General features: G+C 41.1%; 1 protein-coding gene across 5 annotated transcripts in view; it reads right to left on the bottom strand.

The window, feature by feature from the left end:
- SLC7A2 (solute carrier family 7 member 2) overlaps positions 1-12,243 on the bottom strand; it is a 65,054-nt gene that overhangs the window by 29,858 nt on the left and 22,953 nt on the right. The gene's annotated exons all lie outside the window — the stretch shown is intronic.

Raw genomic sequence — 12,243 nt, 5'->3', positions numbered from 1 at the left:
TCTGTTTGGATATTCTTCCCATAAGGTACTCATAGAGTTTAACATGCATTAGGCCTGTCCTTTATACACACCCACAGGCATGTACACTCTCTACCTGAAAGAGGTAGCTTTGTATAAGGCAGAGAAAATCTTTTCTTAGACATACATACATGCAACCTGGGCTCTTGGTAACACTATTTCTCCAGCGCCCACTACTGACCAAGGAGCGTGCTCCATGTAGTCAAGGTCCCGGGAACAGCAAACAAGGGTTCTATAGCACTTACTGAAGATGTCTAAAACATTTGTTTCACCAATGAATTATAGTAGTAAACCAGAAGTAGAGCAATTATTCACCCAATGAAGGGAGGGGCAGCCAAGGAAGCACTGGCAATTTTTATCACGATGAAGAAGGTTAAGAGTTTCCTGAGTCAGAGAAGTCTCTCAATACCATTGCCTTAAGATTTTAATGTTAGTGGTTATTTTTTGTTAAAAAATGCAAATTTCTTAACAGTACTTTCACTATTTTATTAGCTCCGCAAATACTTCAGTGCACACTGGTAGGCACTGAACCAACCATAACAAGACTGCCATAATTCCTCCCCTCATGGCATTTCCAGTCAAGTGCGTGGCACAGACAACAGCCAGTTCAATATCAAAGCAACTGCTTGTGCATAAGGGACATAGCAGGGCCTACAGGACAGGCTCCTAACTCAGACTCTGCCTGGGGTTCAGGTGGTCTGGGCAGCTTTCCCGGAGAAAGCTATGTCTAATCTGAGATCTAAGGGCTGAGCTGGATTGAGCCATCTGAACACGTAGTGAGAGGGAGGCTGGGAGGGCAGTGATAGGAATTATGAGGGCTCTGAGCAGAGGGAATGGCAAGTACAAAGGAGCAGAAAGTAGTTCGATACACACAGGGCTTAGGGGACAGGGGAACATTAGAGGGAGGCATGGGTAAGTGCATGCGCCCCAGGCCATGAGAAGAGCTGAATTTGACCCTGAGCGCAGTGGGGATCATTGAAGGACTTTAGGCCATATGTACAATTTGAAAACTATCATTCTGATGACATTATAGGGTAGGAATGAGAAAGATCGAGACTAGAGTTAAGGAGAAAGGTAAATAGCTCACTGGAATAATCTAGGTACAAGGGACTATGACGTGTTCTAGGCTAAAGGCAGGGAAGTGGACTGTAGGGCTGGTTAGGAGGTGGGGGTATAGAAGTTGCTGACAATGTGGATTTGGGACCCATGGCTGCTGGATGGTTTGTGTGCCCTTCATTTAAATAAAGAAGAAGAAGAAAGAGGGCCTTTTTGACTACGCTGATTTTAAGTTACATGTGGGAATGCTATGCGGTCTCAGCAAAGCTCAGGAGAGCACAGAAGACAGGAGATGTGAGAATTATCAGCACAGAGGTGACAATTAAATGGACAGTCTCACTAAGGGAGAGACCATACATGAGAAGGGAAGGGAACAAAACACAAAGATACACACATTTAAGGAATGAGAAGGACCCACAGAGGAGCTGAGGAGAGGCAGGAGTGGTGGAAGAAACCGCAAGTTGCGACCCAAAGGGGAGTGAGCTTTTTAGAAGAAAGGAGTGGCCATCAGGGTCAGATGGAGCTTGAAATGAAGGAAACAAGTAACGATCTTGGGATTTAGTGACAAGGAAGTCTTTGGCGACCTTGACAGGAGAGGTGGCTTAGTGGGGGTGTAAGCCAGGTTGCAGTGGGCTGAGAAATGATGCGAGGTGAGAAAAAGAAAGCAACACGTTCAGGTGGCTAAATGACGTGAGGGGTCCATAGGGTCAAGGGAGGGCTTTTTATAAAGAATGAACTTAATGTGTTTAGACACTGATGGGAAAGTGCCGGGAGAGAGAGAGGTTGAAAACACAGAAGGGAGAATGGATACAGCAAGTTCTTGAGATGTGGATCCAGAGCTGGGTTGAAGAGTTAGAATTAGGAAGCAGGAGAAGTGGCACCTCCACCTTGTAAGGCAAGAAGGAGGACAGGTGAGACAGGGGCAGACAAGTTTGTAGGCTAACTGGTAGATTCTTGAGCTCTTATTCTATTTGAAAGAATAGAATAAAATCCTAACTTTATACGGCATATGGTTTATAGATAATAAAAGGGGATGAACAAAGAAGGTCAGAATGACTTCAGTATAATCTGGTACAAGGAAGGCTTTGTCATGTTTTTGTTTTTACATTTAAAACTTGCACTCCCATTCTAAACATGAAAAAATACACACACAATAACTTTACACATACGCTTCTGGAATACAGTCAAAATGTCCACGTCGAGCTCTTTGACCTGTCAGAAAACTAAACACAGTAATATCTAGCATGTCGTTTTCATGGAACACGATATTCTAGATGAATGGGCTTTCTAGATGCTGAAGTTTATATCTCTAAATCTTTGACTATCATTGATCAAATCTTGCCAAGTTCAGCGATCCTCCTCATTGCTCCTGAACTTTATGGCAGCTGTTTGCTGTGGTAACAGGCATTCAATCTGCTCATCTTTAAAGTAAGCCTGAATTCATTCACAAGAAACTGTTTAAAAAGAACAACAGAACTATTTTAAAAACAAACAAATACTCATTATTACCTTACTTGTGGTTTCACCGCACTGTCCACACAGATTAGAGCCAACCCAAGGATGCCCAGGAAATCTAGATGACCTGGACGAACCCAGGCTCCTACTGACTGCCAGCCATTGCTCAGGAAGTTTTCCTACTTATTTCTGGATTAGTAGTTGAATTTCAGATTAAAGATGCTGGAAGTATGTTCACAGACTAGGAGACGTGCTAAAGTGCAAGAGAGCTCTTTTTGTCTGAAGGCAAAGAATTGAGAAATACTTCAGAATGCTCTGATTTCCTCTAATCATTTTCTTTCCAGACAGAGCCAAGCACTCCTCTGAATTCACCACCCTGCACCCTCCCCCAAATCTCCTAATTTGTTAGAACTCAATCACTTTTGTTTCAATGCTCGGCAAAATTCCTTCCATCAGACTGTAGCAGAAAAGGAATCCAATCAGAATTCACATTCGTTTTTAGTTCAAGAAATTAAATGGATTCTATGCTGAGTGTACTTACGATTTATGGTTTTGCTGGAAAGTCATTTCTTGAAAAATGGTCGCTTTTGAAACGATATTTTCAATTTTGAAAAGCACATTCTGACTTGCTACTTCTTAAAATACAGAAATAATGTATCAGCATAAAGTTTTCTCATTAGCATCTTGGCAGGTTGCTGAAACACTGCTATTGGCTGAGAGAGGTTTGGAAGTTCATGTTGGCTTCAAATAAATCTGAATAAAACATTTCTATTGTGTGCTCAGAGAAAGTAATTAAAACAATGCTAGCTCTTCATCATCATGATTCAGAGCCTCTAAGATTTACGATTAGAATATGCAAACTGAGAAGAATCTTAAAAATTAAAATAACTCAAAATGACGAGGTCCTTAAAACTAGTCTGACATTTTTGTCACATTTATATTCTACTTATTAATACGCCTAACTATAAACAATTTCTGCAACTTAAGTCTTCACCAGACTTTTTCTTAATTTTTGTATTATTGCATAGACTGAACTCAACCTCTCAATTGCTTAATGAACTGTCAATTTCTCTGAAAGATCAAGCCTTAGAAATTTTGAAAAGGAAAAGGGAAATAGTCTACATATGATTTCTAAACAAAATTCTGGGAGGCAGGGCAAACTGGCAGAGGGGGAAGGACAGGTACAATTGGCATTACCATATAGTATGCTTGTGGGTAAGGGAGTCCAGGATGCCACCAGGACACACAGGGGGACACTATTCACACTCAGGCAGGGGTTGGGGTTAGCGGTGGAGTCTTCCTGGGGGGCGCCATGACAAATCTGATTCCACATGCATTCTTCCACTCCAGAACTCATTAAAAAAAGACTGAATACTGCTCAACTAGTCCTTAGAGCAAAGACCAAAAATAAGAAAACCAACTTTGAACTTTTCTAATAATGAAGTAACATCCATAACCTTTAAAACTCGTTTGGAAATTTTGATAATTCATATAACCAGCCACTTCTTAAAATCAATTACTTACAACTTCAACTTTCCCTCTTTCGTACTTTATTTGAAAAAATTCCTGTCTGGGAAAAAGATCCTGAATTTTGAATAAACATTTAATAAGAACTGAAGTTATTTCCCTAACAAATAGTAAAAAATCCTTAAAATAAGCATATTAATCTGCAAAACCTCAATCAGAACTTCCTGGAAACATCTATTTTGATTTTTAATTTTGAATAGCAATAGCTTAGTTACTATACAATTCAGAATTCAAATTACCTCATGATCTTCTAAAAAATTCTAGTCGGTAATCATTGATCAATAACAGTTTTCTAAAGAAATAAAGTATTTAAATAACGTGAGAAGAGTGGGCTCTGCAAGGAACACAGTTTATGAAAAAAGTAACGTATAACGCATTTTAAGACCTCCATTTACGCAGAAATTTAAAATATACAGACACATATATCTACAACTCAGAGAGTTTCTCAAATTTCTTTCTAAAAACATTTATATTGGGGCCGGCCTGGTGGCGCAGTGGTTAGGTTCGCACGTTCCGCTTCTCAGCAGCCTGGGGTTCGCCAGTTCAGATCCCAGGTGCGGACATGGCACTGCCTGGCAAGCCATGCTGTGGCAGGCGTCCCACATATAAAGTAGAGGAGGATGGGCACGGATGTTAGCTCAGGGCCAGTCTTCCTCAGCAAAAAGAGGAGGATTGACAGTAGTTAGCTCAGGGCTGATCTTCCTCAAAAAAAAAAAAAAAAATTACATTTAATCTTTCATTGCTCCAGGATGAAACTGCAACTTGGCCTTCTCTAAAACCTCTGTAATGGCTCTGAATTACAATACAGCAATGGTGCACCTGTAGTATTAAAATAAGAATAGAACAAAAAGAAAGATAAATAAAATTCCCTTGCTCCTTACACTCCTGCTGCATCTTTGCAAAGAGGTGTTTCATCTGACCTTCAGAGGATTCAGCACTGAGACACAGAGAGAGAAATGTCTATCTCAGGCTCTGAATTCCAGCTATGTCCAGGAAACTAACAGTTCTTCCCAGCCCTGACTTTCAATGATGCCTGGGAGAGGAAGCAACTATTTGAAACCATGCTGCACAGAGATCTGTCAACGAATTCTTTTGGTCAGAGTTTAGTGTCGGTAATTCAATATGCTTGTAAATGTTTATAAATATCAGCATACGTTAAGTAACAGAGAATTATGAAATATACAGAATGAGTTGAATTTTAGTGCTTTGAATTATTTATTTATGCTGTATCTAATCCGTCTCCTGCCAACAGCTCCAACAACCCCAACACTTCAGCCTGGGTTTCAAAACCACTCCTCTGCCATCTGGCCTCAGCCTACCTTCCTGGCCATCCTCCACATGAATATTGTAGTCCGATTTGTCCACCGACTACCCCTACAACATTGGCCATCTTGCCCACACACAGGTGAGAAGATTCACTGGCCTGTGTGTTTCTGGTCCCCACCCTGTCCTCCACAGAGGTTCGTTTCCCAGGCCTTCTGAGCTACCGCAGAGACGGCAGGAAGGCTCTTTCTGGCCTTCTGAGAGGCTCCTGAGCTTTCCTTTGGACTCAAAGAAGAAAAATAAAAACACAACAGAATTAGAAAAATTAGCACCAAGAAGCCAGGCTGATTTATATAATAAAGGGACGGGGGCAGGGGAAAAGCGGTGGCCTAGAGAAAATCCACCTGGCAGAGAGAAGTGGGGAGGAGAGGAAAGCAGGGTTTTGAGAAGGACTGGCATGGAATATGAATTGGGTCTCCTTCACGAGATAAAAATGAAGGTCAAAATTCCTTTTAAAAATAATTTTAAGGGGCCAGCCCGGTGGCACGGCGGTTAAATTTGCATGCTCTGCTTTGGCAGGCCAGGGTTTGCCGGTTTGGATCCCAGACACGGACCTAGCACTGCTTATCAAGCCATGCTGTGGCAGCATCCCACACATGAAATAGAGGAAGATTGGCACAGATGTTAGCTCAGGGCCACTCTTCCTCAGCAAAAAGAGGAGGATTGGTGGCGGATGTTAGCTCAGGGCTAATCTTCCTCAAAAAAAAAAAAAAACAAGAAAACTTTTGGCAGCTGGTTTGATGTTTCTTTGAATATGACCCCGCTCCCTTCCCCCAACCAGGGGACTGGGGCCCATGGCACTTGGTGGATTAACTTTTGCTCATACGTACTGTGCACCCGCCTGCTCCCTCCTCCCCCAGGGAAGGTAAAACTGCTTGCTTGGTATAAAACAGATGTACATATTTACATGCCATCACTTCTAAAGAGGATTTATTTGGCTTAACATAGATGACTGGCAATTGCTCCCTGGAAACAAGTTTGATAGAACAAGCCGAATAAGGGTAGCTGAGAAAACATCAGGACAAGGAAAGACAGGGCCGTACCAAAGACTTGAGGTTAAGGATGCTTACGCACTTACAGCAGAGTCTCAGGTGAGACCAATGTGCCTACATAATTCTGCAAAGTTTTTTTTTTAATTGAGACATAACTGACTTTAATGTTGTATTACAAAGATTTTTAAATGAATTCAGTTATTTAATAATCCCCCAGTGACATTTCATTTTAAAGCCTTTTTAATGCTCTTAATTTTTAATTATAAAGTATAAGTAAATGTATTTTAGAAATCTTAACATCACATTTGAAACCTTAGCGGATACTTCTCATAGGGGACCTTGGAGGGAATTACCCCGCACCTCACCTTCACTATAGGATCCCTTTCATCTCTGACAGGTGGCCATCCTCCACGGACAAGGAGAGGCTAACTCTCCAGGCAGCCCGTTCTCGCCTTGCGCGGCTCTCATTGCTAGAAGACCTTCTCTTTCATGGAGCCTCCTCTAACTCCTACCCATTGGCCTAATTCTGCCTTAAGGACAAATACAGAAAAGTCTTCTCATTCAAACAATCCCAAATGGTTATCATCCCAAGACTTCTCTCAGATACATATATGAATTCAGACTACACTGACCACAGCTGAAAAACATGAACTCCAAATACGACACACCCAACAAGACAAAGCATTCCAAATGTGGTCAGCAAGGAGAGAGTCTACTTTGCTTACTATCTTCCTCCATTCTCTATGCTTCTATTAAATCTTTTGGTTTCACTTTTAATAGCCACCTCAAAGCACCTCCACACCGTGTCCAAAGCACTGCTGGATCTGGCCCCCCGCCACCTCCCTAGCACATCTTCTGCCTCCTCCTCATACCCTTGAGCCACACTGGATTGCTTTCAACTTTCTCAGAACTCTAAGCCTCGCACTGCCTCCAAGACTCCTACGCACTTGTTTCTTCTTCCTGGAAGTTACTCCTTCTCTTCTCTGCCTGGATAGTTCTCCGTCATCCTTGACATCCTCCCCCAGCCTATGTCAGATCACCCTATTACTTGTTCTCACAGCACACTGTATTTTTACGGCACTTTTTCTTTATCATAATTATAGCCAACTACTTGGATGAATATGTTTTACTCCTTGGTATGGGTTGAACTGTGCTCCCCAAAATGATATGTTGAAGTCCTAAACCCTGGTACCCTCTTTGGTGACCTTACTTGGAAACAGGGTCTTTGCAGGTGCCATCAAATTAAGATGAGGTTATTAGGGTGAGTCCTAATCCAATATGACTGATGTCCTTATAAGAAGAGGAAAATGCCTTGTGACAAGAAGACACACAAGGGGAATGCCATGTGATGACAGAGGCAGAAACTGGAGCGATGCAGCTGCAAGCCAAGAAACACCAAAGACTGACGGCCACCACCAGAAGCTAGAGAGGCAAAGATGGACCCTCCCCTACAGATTTGAGAAGGAGCATGGCTCTGCTGCCACCTTGATTTTGGACTTCTGGTTTCTAAAACTGTGAGACAATAAATCTTTTAAGCCACCCATTTTATGGTACTTTTTTACGGCAACCCTAGGAAACAAATACCCTCTGAGACTAAAAGATTCTTGAAAGCCGGCTCTATATTTTATTCATTTGTTGCATTCCCAGTGTACTCACAGTGATTGAAATATAGATAGGAGGGCAGTAAACATTTATTCAGTGAATGAATGATTCACACTTGGTTTGTAGGCAGCTAAAACCTTCAGGTCTTTTTTTCTCAAAGGTATCTATCTGTATAGACTGGTCTTCTTGATTCCATTTTGTTTCACGGATTATTTTAAAACCTAAATTCAGGATTTTAAATTGCATATTATTTGGGATTATGTGTAATACAAGTCCATCAATCAATGTATTAAGCATCCTATCTTTATGTCACTGCAAATTTAATAAGCATGTCTTCTATTTTAATCCAAGTAAATGATAAAAACTGTTAAACCTGACAGGGCCAAGGACAGAGTGCCACGGCATGCCACCAGGAACGTCCATTGGGTATCGACCCATTAATCAACACTCTGGTGTATCATGCAACCAACTAGAAATCCACATTTCTCTCCAGCTTATCCCAAGGTTATCACAACACATGGTGTTAAACGCTTTCCTGAAATCTAACATATCATGTTTAAACTTCTCAAATCCACCACTCAAATAACCAGGTAAAAAGAGGGTGTGGAGCTTGTCAGGCATAACTTGGTCTTGGTGAACTCATGATGCATTTCGGGAATCAGTCACTTCTTTTCCAACTACATACCACAACTTGCCAGAATTTTGCTGGTAAACTGTGTCCAGCTCCCTAATCTGTGGTTTCCAGGACATACACTGGCCTGCATTTTAAAAATAAGAGTAACTGCCTCTTTCCTTTCTTCTGCTCCCTTTCTTATACTTCAGGGCATCTCCGAGATTACAGATAGTCACGCCACACTCACATCTACAAATTATTTTAATATCGCAAGATGTAATTCATCCAGGCCTGAAACTGTGAACCAGTTCAAAGCATCTAGGTTCTCCTCACCAATCTGGGCTTCAGGTTTCCTTCTAGTTATTTGTTCTAACCTCCTAGTCAGATAGCCACACATCTTGTAAAGACAAAAGCAAGAGAGGGATTTCACAGCTCTGCCTTCTCTCAGTCACTCACCACTACCACACCAGGTTCCCCCTTTCTTGGTCACCTTCCTGGCTAAATATTTCATGAAGTTTCAGCTCAAACATTCCTTTGTATTTTTCACAGATTCATACCATTACCTTTTAAGTCTGAGCCCCTCAAATGAACTCCATTATTGCGGCCATAATGAACCTGTCTGGGATCAGCTCTTCCTCTTCCTCACTCTGAGCACATTACCTGATTAGGATTTTGATTGAATTTGTCTTTTCTTCTTTCCAAACAGTATTACCTTTTAGGGTTACATATAGTCCATGAAGTTACATCCATATTTTCTCTGACTATTTAGAAATCTACTTTTTTTAAATCTAGGGTACACAGACTGAATCTAGCTGGTCATTAGGGAATGTTCTAAGGTGTAAGCAAATGATTTCCTATCACCAAGGGACAAACATTTTATGACTATTACCAAAAAGTATAGCTTGTGCAAATTCTTTGAGCCTCCTAAACTCTCACTACTTGGCCTCTCTATTTTATTTGTCTTATGTCAACAAAGACCAAGTTTGTTTAAGAATCTTTCACAGGAAGGTTTCAACAAATCCAGTTTGCCGGAATGTTCTTGTTTGCAAGCAGCAAAACGTTTCATCATTTACAGCTTTAGCACCACTGAGTTGCCTAATGTGCTCTGAGCACGAGCTCCCAGGCACCCAATCGCTAACCAAGCACGCAGAACTCCAGCGTGATAATTTGAGGGTAAACAGCTCATTGTCGAATGAAAACCCCAGGAAACAAATGGTTCATATTATCACTTGTGCCTCCCTCAGGACTTGCCACTCCTACAGGTCACACATCCGAACCCCTATCTGTGTGGTGTCCTTTCTCTAGGACATCTTTCTGTGAGTGTAAAGATAATTTATTTAGGAATCAGATGAAAATGCAACAAATACTAATAATTACAACTACGACTTTGGGCCATTTCCTTGTTTCATATTCTAGAGCTTGTCTGTTTAGTTGTTTTCTTTTTTTTTTTTTTTTAGAATTCTAAATACCTCCTGTTTCTTCAAATAGAGAAATACTCATAACCAAAGTGTTCTTTCTAATGGGGCAGACCAAGAGCGTAGCATATCTAAGATACCCAGTGAAGGGTATTATTCAATTGAAAAAGTCAAGGCAAACTTCTCTGGTGGGCTGAAGGATAGCTTTAAGAACACAAATGTAGGGAAAATATGTGGAAAAATACCACCACGTTAGATTATAACTTCATCTAGAGGCAGGGGTGGAGTCTAGCTCTGAGCCATCCTTGACTCTTGCCCGATCAATAATTTTTGGTAACTTCTCCACTTCCAAAAGTTAAAGTACTATCACTATGCACAGCAAGTGAGCAGAGAAACCAGTCACGTATGCTAAGAAGTTGTTCCTAATGGCAAATTGTGGCTCCTAATTTTCCCCACTACAAACAAGCTAGAAAAAAATCAGGGTTCGACGTGACAGTCACAACTACGTACAAAAATACATAAAGACTTAAGCCAATTATTTTACTCATTCCCAGGGTGGGGTTGAAGGGGGAAGGAGCGGGCAAATTGCTTTTTGTTAGCTCCTTTACAATGGCAACAAAACAACAATTATTCCCATCCTTCCAGGCATCAATTCCAAAATTCTAATATGAAGCAAGTGTAATTATAATATTACCATCCACACGCATTTGATCCTATAGCTAAGTGATAAAAGCAGACTCCTAAAATTAGCAAGCCAGGTAGGAAGAGCGTGGGGTTTTAGAGGCAGGCAGACCGTGTTTACTTGTGAGCCCTCATTTTCTCATTGGTAAAATGAAGACATCATTCTCAGAAGGTTGTTATGAAGGTCAAACGGGATGATGCATGTGAAGTGCTCACTCCAGAGCAGGCACTCAACGCATGGTAGTGGCTCTTGTTAACTTATAATATAAACCAAAGACGTGTGTTTGAAACTCGCAACTTGGAACACCAAAAATAATTCATTTATAAAAGCTATTTACTTTTATTTTTAAAGATATGCAGATCCATAGAAATTAAGATTTAGAATAAAGTGGATTGCCAGTCCAGTACTCTAAATTTAAAGGAGAGAACTGAAGCCCGGGGACTTTTTCCGGGCACACAGACAGCCAATGAGACTGGTTCAGAAGCTAGGTTTCCCCATTCCATCCAGTGCTCTGTCAATGGCATCACATGGGTAATCACACTGAGTTCTATCTCCAGCTACTCATGACCAAACTATGTGCCTTGCAACGCTCTGAGAGGAAGAGATCTACTTCCTAACTAGGTGGCCAAAGCTGCACCTCTGCTCAGTGGTTCTCCAACTCACTCCCCAAAGGCATTTCAGGGAAGCCCAATGAGACCAAAGGGGCAGGCTCCCCTTCCATCCTCGCCCCCTCGCACCCCTCTCCTCCAAGAGATTTTGTATAAACAAGTCTTTTCTTCTTTATCCAAATTTTAGGAGAGGAATTTAAAGGAGAGAAAAAAAATCTTGATTTTGTGCTTAAGAAGCAAAAATTCTCTTTCTGAACAAAAAATTCCTTTATACTCAAACATCAGCCTACTGACATTAGTCTCTTGAAGGCTCTACAACAGTCTTTCAGATGTCAGGAGACCTGAGAAATGAGAGGCTAAATTTTACAAATATATGTAACTGTTAATTCTTGTAGGTATATCTTTCTCATATCATAATTGTTTATTGAAAACTACAAAATTTCCCTACACTAATTATTCTGAGCAAGTACATGAAGATTTCTGTTTCCATAAATATAGTGGGCTGCATACTCTGCAGAGCTTTCCTACAAAAACACAGCTAAATCCTAGGTAAGAGACGACATCATATGGTAGAGCTCAGTTGAAAATAATGGAAATTTCCCAAGGCAAAGAGACAGAGACAGACAGACACACACACAGAAAGAAACAGACAGATAGACAGATACAGAGAGGATAAACACGAAGAAGAGAGATGAAAGCAGAAGACTGGACGGTAAGTTAATATGAAGGGAAAAATGTCTATGTAAGCACAAAGCCTCAGGCCCTCCTCCAGATGAGAGAGTTGAAACTAAGACTGTGCTGGGGCAGGACAAAGGGGGCTAATGTAGTCCAGGTCAGTAGCAGTTTTATGCACCTAATAAAGTAGTCTGTTAGCGTATTTGTGAATACAAATCTAAGTCCTCCCCAGAGGAAAGCCTACCCTATTTAGGCCTTCAGAATTCCCACTGATTAA

Source organism: Equus asinus, chromosome 27 (genome assembly GCF_041296235.1).
Source record: "Equus asinus isolate D_3611 breed Donkey chromosome 27, EquAss-T2T_v2, whole genome shotgun sequence".
Taxonomy (NCBI): Eukaryota; Metazoa; Chordata; class Mammalia; order Perissodactyla; family Equidae; genus Equus; species Equus asinus.
The sequence above is the reverse complement of the archived record's forward strand: the minus strand, read 5'-3'. Positions and strand labels throughout refer to the sequence as shown.